Source organism: Drosophila erecta, unplaced genomic scaffold, assembly GCF_003286155.1.
Source record: "Drosophila erecta strain 14021-0224.00,06,07 unplaced genomic scaffold, DereRS2 tig00000431-arrow-arrow-pilon, whole genome shotgun sequence".
Taxonomy (NCBI): domain Eukaryota; kingdom Metazoa; phylum Arthropoda; class Insecta; order Diptera; family Drosophilidae; genus Drosophila; species Drosophila erecta.
Window position 1 is genome coordinate 61,980 of NW_020825251.1, and position 10,419 is coordinate 72,398.

General features: G+C 43.8%; 2 non-coding genes and 1 pseudogene across 2 annotated transcripts; all 3 read left to right on the forward strand.

Moving 5' to 3' along the window:
• The first annotated feature begins 285 nt into the window (after nucleotides 1-285).
• LOC113564738 lies at nucleotides 286-2,280 on the forward strand. The gene has a single exon (XR_003408274.1). It is a non-coding gene; the product is annotated as a small subunit ribosomal RNA (ribosomal RNA).
• An 849-nt stretch (nucleotides 2,281-3,129) lies between these two features.
• On the forward strand, nucleotides 3,130-3,308 carry LOC113564747. Its single transcript, XR_003408282.1, has one exon. It is a non-coding gene; the product is annotated as a 5.8S ribosomal RNA (ribosomal RNA).
• Nucleotides 3,309-3,697: 389 nt separating this feature from the next.
• Nucleotides 3,698-6,432, forward strand: LOC113564743 (annotated as a pseudogene).
• Nucleotides 6,433-10,419: the final 3,987 nt, after the last annotated feature.

A 10,419-nucleotide genomic window follows, 5' to 3' on the forward strand; every position in this document is an offset into this window, starting at 1 on the left:
GAAATATGTATAATATAAATACAAAATTATAGAAATATATATTATTGAACTTGTTAATAATGGTGAAACAAGTATAAAAATATAATGGAATATACGAATACGAATGCTATATAAAAATGGCCGTAATCGAATTAAAAGAGATTTAAAATTTTACCCAAAGGCAAAATATTGAAGTATTTTTCAATATGATATAATAAATGGAATTATATAAAATGGAAATCTATAATATTTATATTGCTTATTTCAATTCGAAAAATATGAATGGAATATGAAGAAAGAAACATTATTCTGGTTGATCCTGCCAGTAGTTATATGCTTGTCTCAAAGATTAAGCCATGCATGTCTAAGTACACACGAATTAAAAGTGAAACCGCAAAAGGCTCATTATATCAGTTATGGTTCCTTAGATCGTTAACAGTTACTTGGATAACTGTGGTAATTCTAGAGCTAATACATGCAATTAAAACATGAACCTTATGGGACATGTGCTTTTATTAGGCTAAAACCAAGCGATCGCAAGATCGTTATATTGGTTGAACTCTAGATAACATGCAGATCGTATGGTCTTGTACCGACGACAGATCTTTCAAATGTCTGCCCTATCAACTTTTGATGGTAGTATCTAGGACTACCATGGTTGCAACGGGTAACGGGGAATCAGGGTTCGATTCCGGAGAGGGAGCCTGAGAAACGGCTACCACATCTAAGGAAGGCAGCAGGCGCGTAAATTACCCACTCCCAGCTCGGGGAGGTAGTGACGAAAAATAACAATACAGGACTCATATCCGAGGCCCTGTAATTGGAATGAGTACACTTTAAATCCTTTAACAAGGACCAATTGGAGGGCAAGTCTGGTGCCAGCAGCCGCGGTAATTCCAGCTCCAATAGCGTATATTAAAGTTGTTGCGGTTAAAACGTTCGTAGTTGAACTTGTGCTTCATACGGGTAGTACAACTTACAATTGTGGTTAGTACTATACCTTTATGTATGTAAGCGTATTACCGGTGGAGTTCTTATATGTGATTAAATACTTGTATTTTTTCATATGTTCCTCCTATTTAAAAACCTGCATTAGTGCTCTTAAACGAGTGTTATTGTGGGCCGGTACTATTACTTTGAACAAATTAGAGTGCTTAAAGCAGGCTTCAAATGCCTGAATATTCTGTGCATGGGATAATGAAATAAGACCTCTGTTCTGCTTTCATTGGTTTTCAGATCAAGAGGTAATGATTAATAGAAGCAGTTTGGGGGCATTAGTATTACGACGCGAGAGGTGAAATTCTTGGACCGTCGTAAGACTAACTTAAGCGAAAGCATTTGCCAAAGATGTTTTCATTAATCAAGAACGAAAGTTAGAGGTTCGAAGGCGATCAGATACCGCCCTAGTTCTAACCATAAACGATGCCAGCTAGCAATTGGGTGTAGCTACTTTTATGGCTCTCTCAGTCGCTTCCCGGGAAACCAAAGCTTTTGGGCTCCGGGGGAAGTATGGTTGCAAAGCTGAAACTTAAAGGAATTGACGGAAGGGCACCACCAGGAGTGGAGCCTGCGGCTTAATTTGACTCAACACGGGAAAACTTACCAGGTCCGAACATAAGTGTGTAAGACAGATTGATAGCTCTTTCTCGAATCTATGGGTGGTGGTGCATGGCCGTTCTTAGTTCGTGGAGTGATTTGTCTGGTTAATTCCGATAACGAACGAGACTCAAATATATTAAATAGATATCTTCAGGATTATGGTGCTGAAGCTTATATAGCCTTCATTCATGGTGGCAGTAAAATGTTTATTGTGTTTGAATGTGTTTATGTAAGTGGAGCCGTACCTGTTGGTTTGTCCCATTATAAGGACACTAGCTTCTTAAATGGACAAATTGCGTCTAGCAATAATGAGATTGAGCAATAACAGGTCTGTGATGCCCTTAGATGTCCTGGGCTGCACGCGCGCTACAATGAAAGTATCAACGTGTATTTCCTAGACCGAGAGGTCCGGGTAAACCGCTGAACCACTTTCATGCTTGGGATTGTGAACTGAAACTGTTCACATGAACTTGGAATTCCCAGTAAGTGTGAGTCATTAACTCGCATTGATTACGTCCCTGCCCTTTGTACACACCGCCCGTCGCTACTACCGATTGAATTATTTAGTGAGGTCTCCGGACGTGATCACTGTGACGCCTTGCGTGTTACGGTTGTTTCGCAAAAGTTGACCGAACTTGATTATTTAGAGGAAGTAAAAGTCGTAACAAGGTTTCCGTAGGTGAACCTGCGGAAGGATCATTATTGTATAAAATCCTTACCGTTAATAAAAATTTGTTATAATACAAATACATTTTGAATTTACCAAAATTACTTACCAAATTACCAAATTAAAAAATTTACCAAATTTATATTACCATATTATCAAATTTACCAGATTACGAATTTTTACAAAAGCAAAGCGCATAATATGATATGATTATAGAACGAAACGATTCAATTGAATCAAATTAAAAATATATATATAAATATATATTAAAATAAAAGTTAAAATCAAAATAAAATGAATCTGATGGGTTTTTATTTATATGAGGCTTTGGCAACCTCATAAGATTTTAACATGTTGTGTAATGGCGGGCACAACAAAAAAAAATATTATATATATGTGGCTTTGAAATGTAAAAATAAAACTTCGAATATTGGAGAGATCGAAGATATCAAATTCGAAAATGGAAATCGAATTAAAACATTAAAAATAATGGTTATCAAAATAATTTGTTAATATAAAATGGTGAACTTTGTGTGTATATGGACCATAATATACACGCGTTGCGAATATGTATTGTTCATCTTAGTTATGAGCATACGTTGGCTAATGCAACAACCTAAAATATACAATGTTGTACCTGGTACCCATCAGGTTAATGTTTTATATAAATTGCAGTATGTATCGCCCAAACATAGTTAAATATAAACCGTAAATAACCAGATTATATGATACATAATGCTTATATGAAACTAAGACATTTCGCAGCATTTATTTTAGGTATAAAAATACATTTATTGAAGGAATTGATATATGCCAGTAAAATGGTGTATTTTTAATTTCTTTCAATAAAAACAAAATTGACATTATATAAAAATGAATTATAAAACTCTAAGCGGTGGATCACTCGGCTCATGGGTCGATGAAGAACGCAGCAAACTGTGCGTCATCGTGTGAACTGCAGGACACATGAACATCGACATTTTGAACGCATATCGCAGTCCATGCTGTTATGTACTTTAATTAATTTTATAGTGCTGCTTGGACTACATATGGTTGAGGGTTGTAAGACTATGCTAATTAAGTTGTTTATAAATTTTATAAGCATATGGTATATTATTGGATAAAATAATAATATTTTTATTCATAATATTAAAAAATATATATGAAAAACATTATCTCACATTTGGATGTGAAAAACGAAGAGAAATATTTTCTTTTTCAATCAAGTAATACTGAGAAATGTCTAGCATAAAAAATTGAATTATTTTTCATCTAGAATTGTCTCTTATTAATGATTCGGAAATAGAAAAAACTTGGTTATGTTATTATTCTTCGTTGGTTCGTTTAATGGAAAACACTTTGCTACAAGAAATAATGGAAATTTTATAACGAATTTAATAAAATGTTTTTATCATTATATATAAAGAATTAATGGCAAGAAAAAGTTATATACAACCTCAACTCATATGGGACTACCCCCTGAATTTAAGCATATTAATTAGGGGAGGAAAAGAAACTAACAAGGATTTTCTTAGTAGCGGCGAGCGAAAAGAAAACAGTTCAGCACTAAGTCACTTTGTCTATATGGCAAATGTGAGATGCAGTGTATGGAGCGTCAATATTCTAGTATGAGAAATTAACGATTTAAGTCCTTCTTAAATGAGGCCATTTACCCATAGAGGGTGCCAGGCCCGTATAACGTTAATGATTACTAGATGATGTTTCCAAAGAGTCGTGTTGCTTGATAGTGCAGCACTAAGTGGGTGGTAAACTCCATCTAAAACTAAATATAACCATGAGACCGATAGTAAACAAGTACCGTGAGGGAAAGTTGAAAAGAACTCTGAATAGAGAGTTAAACAGTACGTGAAACTGCTTAGAGGTTAAGCCCGATGAACCTGAATATCCGTTATGGAAAATTCATCATTAAAATTGTAATATTTAAATAATATTATGAGGATAGTGTGCATTTTTTCCATATAAGGACATTGTAATCTATTAGCATATACCAAATTTATCATAAAATATAACTTATAGTTTATTCCAATTAAATTGCTTGCATTTTAACACAGAATAAATGTTATTAATTTGATAAAGTGCTGATAGATTAATATGATTACAGTGCGTTAATTTTTCGGAATTATATAATGGCATAATTATCATTGATTTTTGTGTTTATTATATGCACTTGTATGATTAACAATGCGAAAGATTCAGGATACCTTCGGGACCCGTCTTGAAACACGGACCAAGGAGTCTAACATATGTGCAAGTTATTGGGATATAAACCTAATAGCGTAATTAACTTGACTAATAATGGGATTAGTTTTTTAACTATTTATAGCTAATTAACACAATCCCGGGGCGTTCTATATAGTTATGTATAATGTATATTTATATTATTTATGCCTCTAACTGGAACGTACCTTGAGCATATATGCTGTGACCCGAAAGATGGTGAACTATACTTGATCAGGTTGAAGTCAGGGGAAACCCTGATGGAAGACCGAAACAGTTCTGACGTGCAAATCGATTGTCAGAATTGAGTATAGGGGCGAAAGACCAATCGAACCATCTAGTAGCTGGTTCCTTCCGAAGTTTCCCTCAGGATAGCTGGTGCATTTTAATATTATATAAAATAATCTTATCTGGTAAAGCGAATGATTAGAGGCCTTAGGGTCGAAACGATCTTAACCTATTCTCAAACTTTAAATGGGTAAGAACCTTAACTTTCTTGATATGAAGTTCAAGGTTATGATATAATGTGCCCAGTGGGCCACTTTTGGTAAGCAGAACTGGCGCTGTGGGATGAACCAAACGTAATGTTACGGTGCCCAAATTAACAACTCATGCAGATACCATGAAAGGCGTTGGTTGCTTAAAACAGCAGGACGGTGATCATGGAAGTCGAAATCCGCTAAGGAGTGTGTAACAACTCACCTGCCGAAGCAACTAGCCCTTAAAATGGATGGCGCTTAAGTTGTATACCTATACATTACCGCTAAAGTAGATGATTTATATTACTTGTGATATAAATTTTGAAACTTTAGTGAGTAGGAAGGTACAATGGTATGCGTAGAAGTGTTTGGCGTAAGCCTGCATGGAGCTGCCATTGGTACAGATCTTGGTGGTAGTAGCAAATAATCGAATGAGACCTTGGAGGACTGAAGTGGAGAAGGGTTTCGTGTGAACAGTGGTTGATCACGAGTTAGTCGGTCCTAAGTTCAAGGCGAAAGCCGAAAATTTTCAAGTAAAACAAAAATGCCAAATTATATAAACAAAGCGAAAATAATACACTTGAATAATTTTGAACGAAAGGGAATACGGTTCCAATTCCGTAACCTGTTGAGTATCCGTTTGTTATTAAATATGGGCCTCGTGCTCATCCTGGCAACAGGAACGACCATAAAGAAGCCGTCGAGAGATATCGGAAGAGTTTTCTTTTCTGTTTTATAGCCGTACTACCATGGAAGTCTTTCGCAGAGAGATATGGTAGATGGGCTAGAAGAGCATGACATATACTGTTGTGTCGATATTTTCTCCTCGGACCTTGAAAATTTATGGTGGGGACACGCAAACTTCTCAACAGGCCGTACCAATATCCGCAGCTGGTCTCCAAGGTGAAGAGTCTCTAGTCGATAGAATAATGTAGGTAAGGGAAGTCGGCAAATTAGATCCGTAACTTCGGGATAAGGATTGGCTCTGAAGATTGAGATAGTCGGGCTTGATTGGGAAACAATAACATGGTTTATGTGCTCGTTCTGGGTAAATAGAGTTTCTAGCATTTATGTTAGTTACTTGTTCCCCGGATAGTTTAGTTACGTAGCCAATTGTGGAACTTTCTTGCTAAAATTTTTAAGAATACTATTTGGGTTAAACCAATTAGTTCTTATTAATTATAACGATTATCAATTAACAATCAATTCAGAACTGGCACGGACTTGGGGAATCCGACTGTCTAATTAAAACAAAGCATTGTGATGGCCCTAGCGGGTGTTGACACAATGTGATTTCTGCCCAGTGCTCTGAATGTCAAAGTGAAGAAATTCAAGTAAGCGCGGGTCAACGGCGGGAGTAACTATGACTCTCTTAAGGTAGCCAAATGCCTCGTCATCTAATTAGTGACGCGCATGAATGGATTAACGACGGACGTGTTTTCCTCGAGCTCCCATTGCTACGGTCATTGTTGAGTAAATCCGCGGATTTATACGTTGAAAAACGGAGTAAAGTGTGTGTGAAGGTGTCGCGAACAAAAGTTGAAAATTTGTGAGCGAAAGAACATCGCGTGTTGTGGAAATAAACGATTTTCAATTGGAAATTTTCCACGAGGGCCACGTGTTGAGTGAGAGCGCTCTCTGCGAGAGAGGCGTTAGCCCTTTTCGTGTGGGATTCTCTCAGCGCCAGCTGATCGGTTGTGAACTTTGCTAAGGTGTGTGCATTGGATAATTTTAGTGTTGCCATACCGAGCAATTGGTGGCGCCACTGTGAATAGGTGGAGCCAGTGTGCCATAGCAACCAGCCTCTGTCAGCAAGCTAAAGTTGCTTGACTCGGTAAAAGGAGGAGCCACTTCCATTGGGTAAGTCCGATGGAAAGCGATAGCACTGCGAGCGCCATGAGCGCCAGCAGTGCGTCGAAGAAGTCTACGCGTCGCAGGCGTAAAAGCGTACTGGCTTCAAAGAGCTCGGTGCCAACGCAGGCGAAGCTGGTTGCCGTGGCGGCGAATGGAGTTCCTGAACCCGTAGGCGTTTTAGACGAGGAGTTTTCGTCGATGGATGCCCCCGTCGCTGCTGTTGCCCCCGCTGCCGCCCCCGCCGTTGCCCCCGCTGTCGCCCCCACTGTCCCCCCCGCTGTCGCCCGCGCTGTTGCCACCGCCACAGCTGCCACCGCTGCCGCTCGTGCTGGGCAAGCAGCCATGATGGCAGAGCTGTCGGCCACTCAGCGTATGGTGCGCAGCAGTTTTCGCAGCCTAGGAGGGGTGAACACGGACGAGCTCACCTTGGCTATCAGCCGTTACGACGAGCTGGTTATGGCGTTGATGCTCAGGTGTGGAGAGCTGGAGACGCGGCTGGCTATGCCACCGCCACCGACCCCGTCGATGACTACGGCGGCCAACCCTCCTCAGATGCTTCAGGCAGCACCCATTGATGCCCCGCGGACTGCGAAGGTTCGCGAGACATGGTCAGCGGTCGTGAAGTGCGACGACCCAGCGCTATCGGGGAAGGCGATAGCTGAGAAGGTGCGAAATATGGTTGCACCCTCCCTCGGAGTCAGGGTTCACGAGGTGCGTGAACTCCGGAGAGGCGATGGAGCCATTATCCGCACACCCTCAGTCGGAGAGCTGCAGAAGGTGGTGTCATCGAAGAGATTCGCCGAAGTGGGACTAAATGTTACGAGGAATGCTGCTGAGAAGCCGAAGGTAGTCGTTTACGACGTGGACACGGCCATCAGCCCGGAGGAATTCATGACGGAACTGCGGGAAAACAACTTCGATGACACGATGACGGCATCGCAATTTAAGAAGTCGGTGCACCTGTTGACTAAGGCGTGGTCGGTGACTGACGGCGCCACTGTCAATGTGACGCTGGAAGTCGATGATGGAGCGATGGCGAAGCTTGATGTGGGTCGGGTGTACATCAAGTGGTTCTCGTTCCGATGCCGATCGCAGGTCCGCACCTATGCCTGTCACAGATGCGTGGGCTTCGACCACAAGATCAGCGAGTGCCGTCAGAAGGACAACGTCTGCCGCCAGTGCGGGCAGCAGGGCCACAACGCGGCAAGGTGCCAGAACCCGGTGGACTGCCGAAATTGCCGGCATAGAGGGCGACCCTCGGGACATCATATGCTCTCGAGCGCTTGCCCAATATATGGCGCGGTGCTAGCGAGGGTGCAAGCTAGACATTAATGTTTAGCTTCATCCAAGCGAACTGTGGCCGAGGGCGAGCTGCGACCATAGAGCTTGGTGTCCGACTCAGGAGTTCAAGCTCAATGTTCGCACTGGTGCAGGAGCCGTACCTCAGCAGCGACGGGATGGATGTGCTGCCTCAAGGAATGAGGATTTACACTGACCGGCGAGGGAAGGCAGCCATCCTAGTAGATCAGCAGGATGCCATCTGTATGCCAGTGGAGACCCTCACCACAGAGTATGGCGTATGTCTGGTAGTAAAAGGGAGTTTTGGCTCAATCTTCCTTTGTTCAGCATACTGCCAATTCGATGCACCTTTGGAACCGTACCTTCGGTACATGGATGCGGTCCTGCTACAGGCTAGCAGAACCCCCGCAATCCTGGGCCTCGACGCGAATGCAGTGTCCCCCATGTGGTTTGCCAAACTCTCTCGGCATGCCGAGGGGCAAGCTAACTACAGTCGGGGTGAGCTGCTGTCTGAGTGGATGCTGGAGGCAAGAGCCGCCGCCCTAAACCAGCCAACAGAGGTGTACACGTTCGATAACTACAGAGCTCGTAGTGATATCGACGTGACAATCGTCAACGAGGCAGCATCTATGTGGGCCACATATGAGTGGAGAGTGGACGAGTGGGAGTTGAGTGACCACAACATCATTACTGTTGTGGCCGAAACAACCTCCACGAGCGCAGTTGAGAGCATAGCTCCTGTGCCGTCCTGGAACCTCTCCAATGCACGTTGGCGATTGTTCGAAGAGGAGATGGTGAGTAGAACAGCCGAACTTCCGGGAAGCTTCTCTGAGTCGCCGTTGGACCAGCAGGTTTCCACCCTGCGTAGTATCGTGCATGATGTGTGCGATATTGCGTTGGGTAGAAAATCGCCAAGATCGCCCAGCAGGAGAGCACGTTGGTGGACTGCCGACCTGAGCGCTGCGAGGCGCGAAGTTCGAAGACTTCGTCGCCGACTCCAGGATGCACGGCATCGCGATGACGATGTTGCTGCAGAGCCTTTGGTAGTCGAGCTGAGACGGACCTCAGCCAACTACAAAAGGCTCATTGGGAGGGCGAAAATGGACGATTGGAAACGCTTCGTGGGAGATCATGCCGATGATCCATGGGGGCGCGTCTACAAATTTTGCCGAGGTCGAAGAAAAGTGCACGGAGATTGGGTGCCTCCGCGTGAATGGCGAGCTGATCACCGATTGGGGTGATTGTGCACGAGTGCTCCTTCGCAACTTTTTCCCAGTTGCGGAGTCCGAAGCACCGACTGCCATCGTGGAGGAAGACCCACCGGCCCTTGAAACACTCGAGATTGATGTCTGTGTTGGCCGACTGAAGAGCAGGCGTTCGCCTGGCTTGGACGGCATCAATGGCACTATTTGTAAGGCAGTCTGGCGCGCCGTACCTCAGCACCTGGCAGCGTTGTACTCCCGTTGCATCCGATCGGGATACTTTCCCAGCGAGTGGAAGTGCCCACGAGTAGTGGCGCTACTCAAGGGACCCGAGAAGGACAAGTGTGAGCCCTCCTCATACAGGGGAATTTGCTTACTGCCAGTTTTTGGCAAGGTGCTTGAGGCAATCATGGTGAATCGTGTAAGAGAAGTTCTTCCGGAAGGCTGCAGATGGCAGTTCGGTTTTCGCCAAGGACGTTGTGTGGAGGATGCTTGGAGACACGTGAAGAGCAGTGTTGACGCCAGTCCAGCGCAATACGTGCTCGGCACATTCGTGGACTTCAAAGGAGCATTGACAACGTCGAATGGAGTGCTGTACTGCGCCGACTAGCCGACTTGGGATGCCGGGAAATAAGCTTGTGGCAGAGCTTTTTCGCCGGCCGAAGAGCAGTAATCCGAAGCAGTTCCGGTGCAGTGAATGTGCCGGTAACTAGAGGTTGCCCGCAGGGGTCAATCAGCGGCCCATTTATTTGGGACATGCTGATGGATGTACTGCTTCAGCGCCTCGAGCCGTATTGCCTGCTAAGTGCATACGCGGATGACCTGCTTCTTCTCATCGAGGGAAACTCCCGAGCCGTGCTAGAGGAAAAAGGAGCGCAACTGATGTCCATCGTTGAAACGTGGGGAGCGGAAATAGGCGTTGCCGTTTCGACCAGCAAGACGGTAATAATGCTGCTCAAAGGTACCTTGAGACGTGCGCCCACGGTAAGATTCGCTGGGAGCGAACCTGCCGTATGTGCGCAGCTGTCGGTACCGTTGGCATCACGGTCAGTGAAGGAATGAAATTCCTCACGCATATAGCTTCGCTTTCGCCAGCGGATGA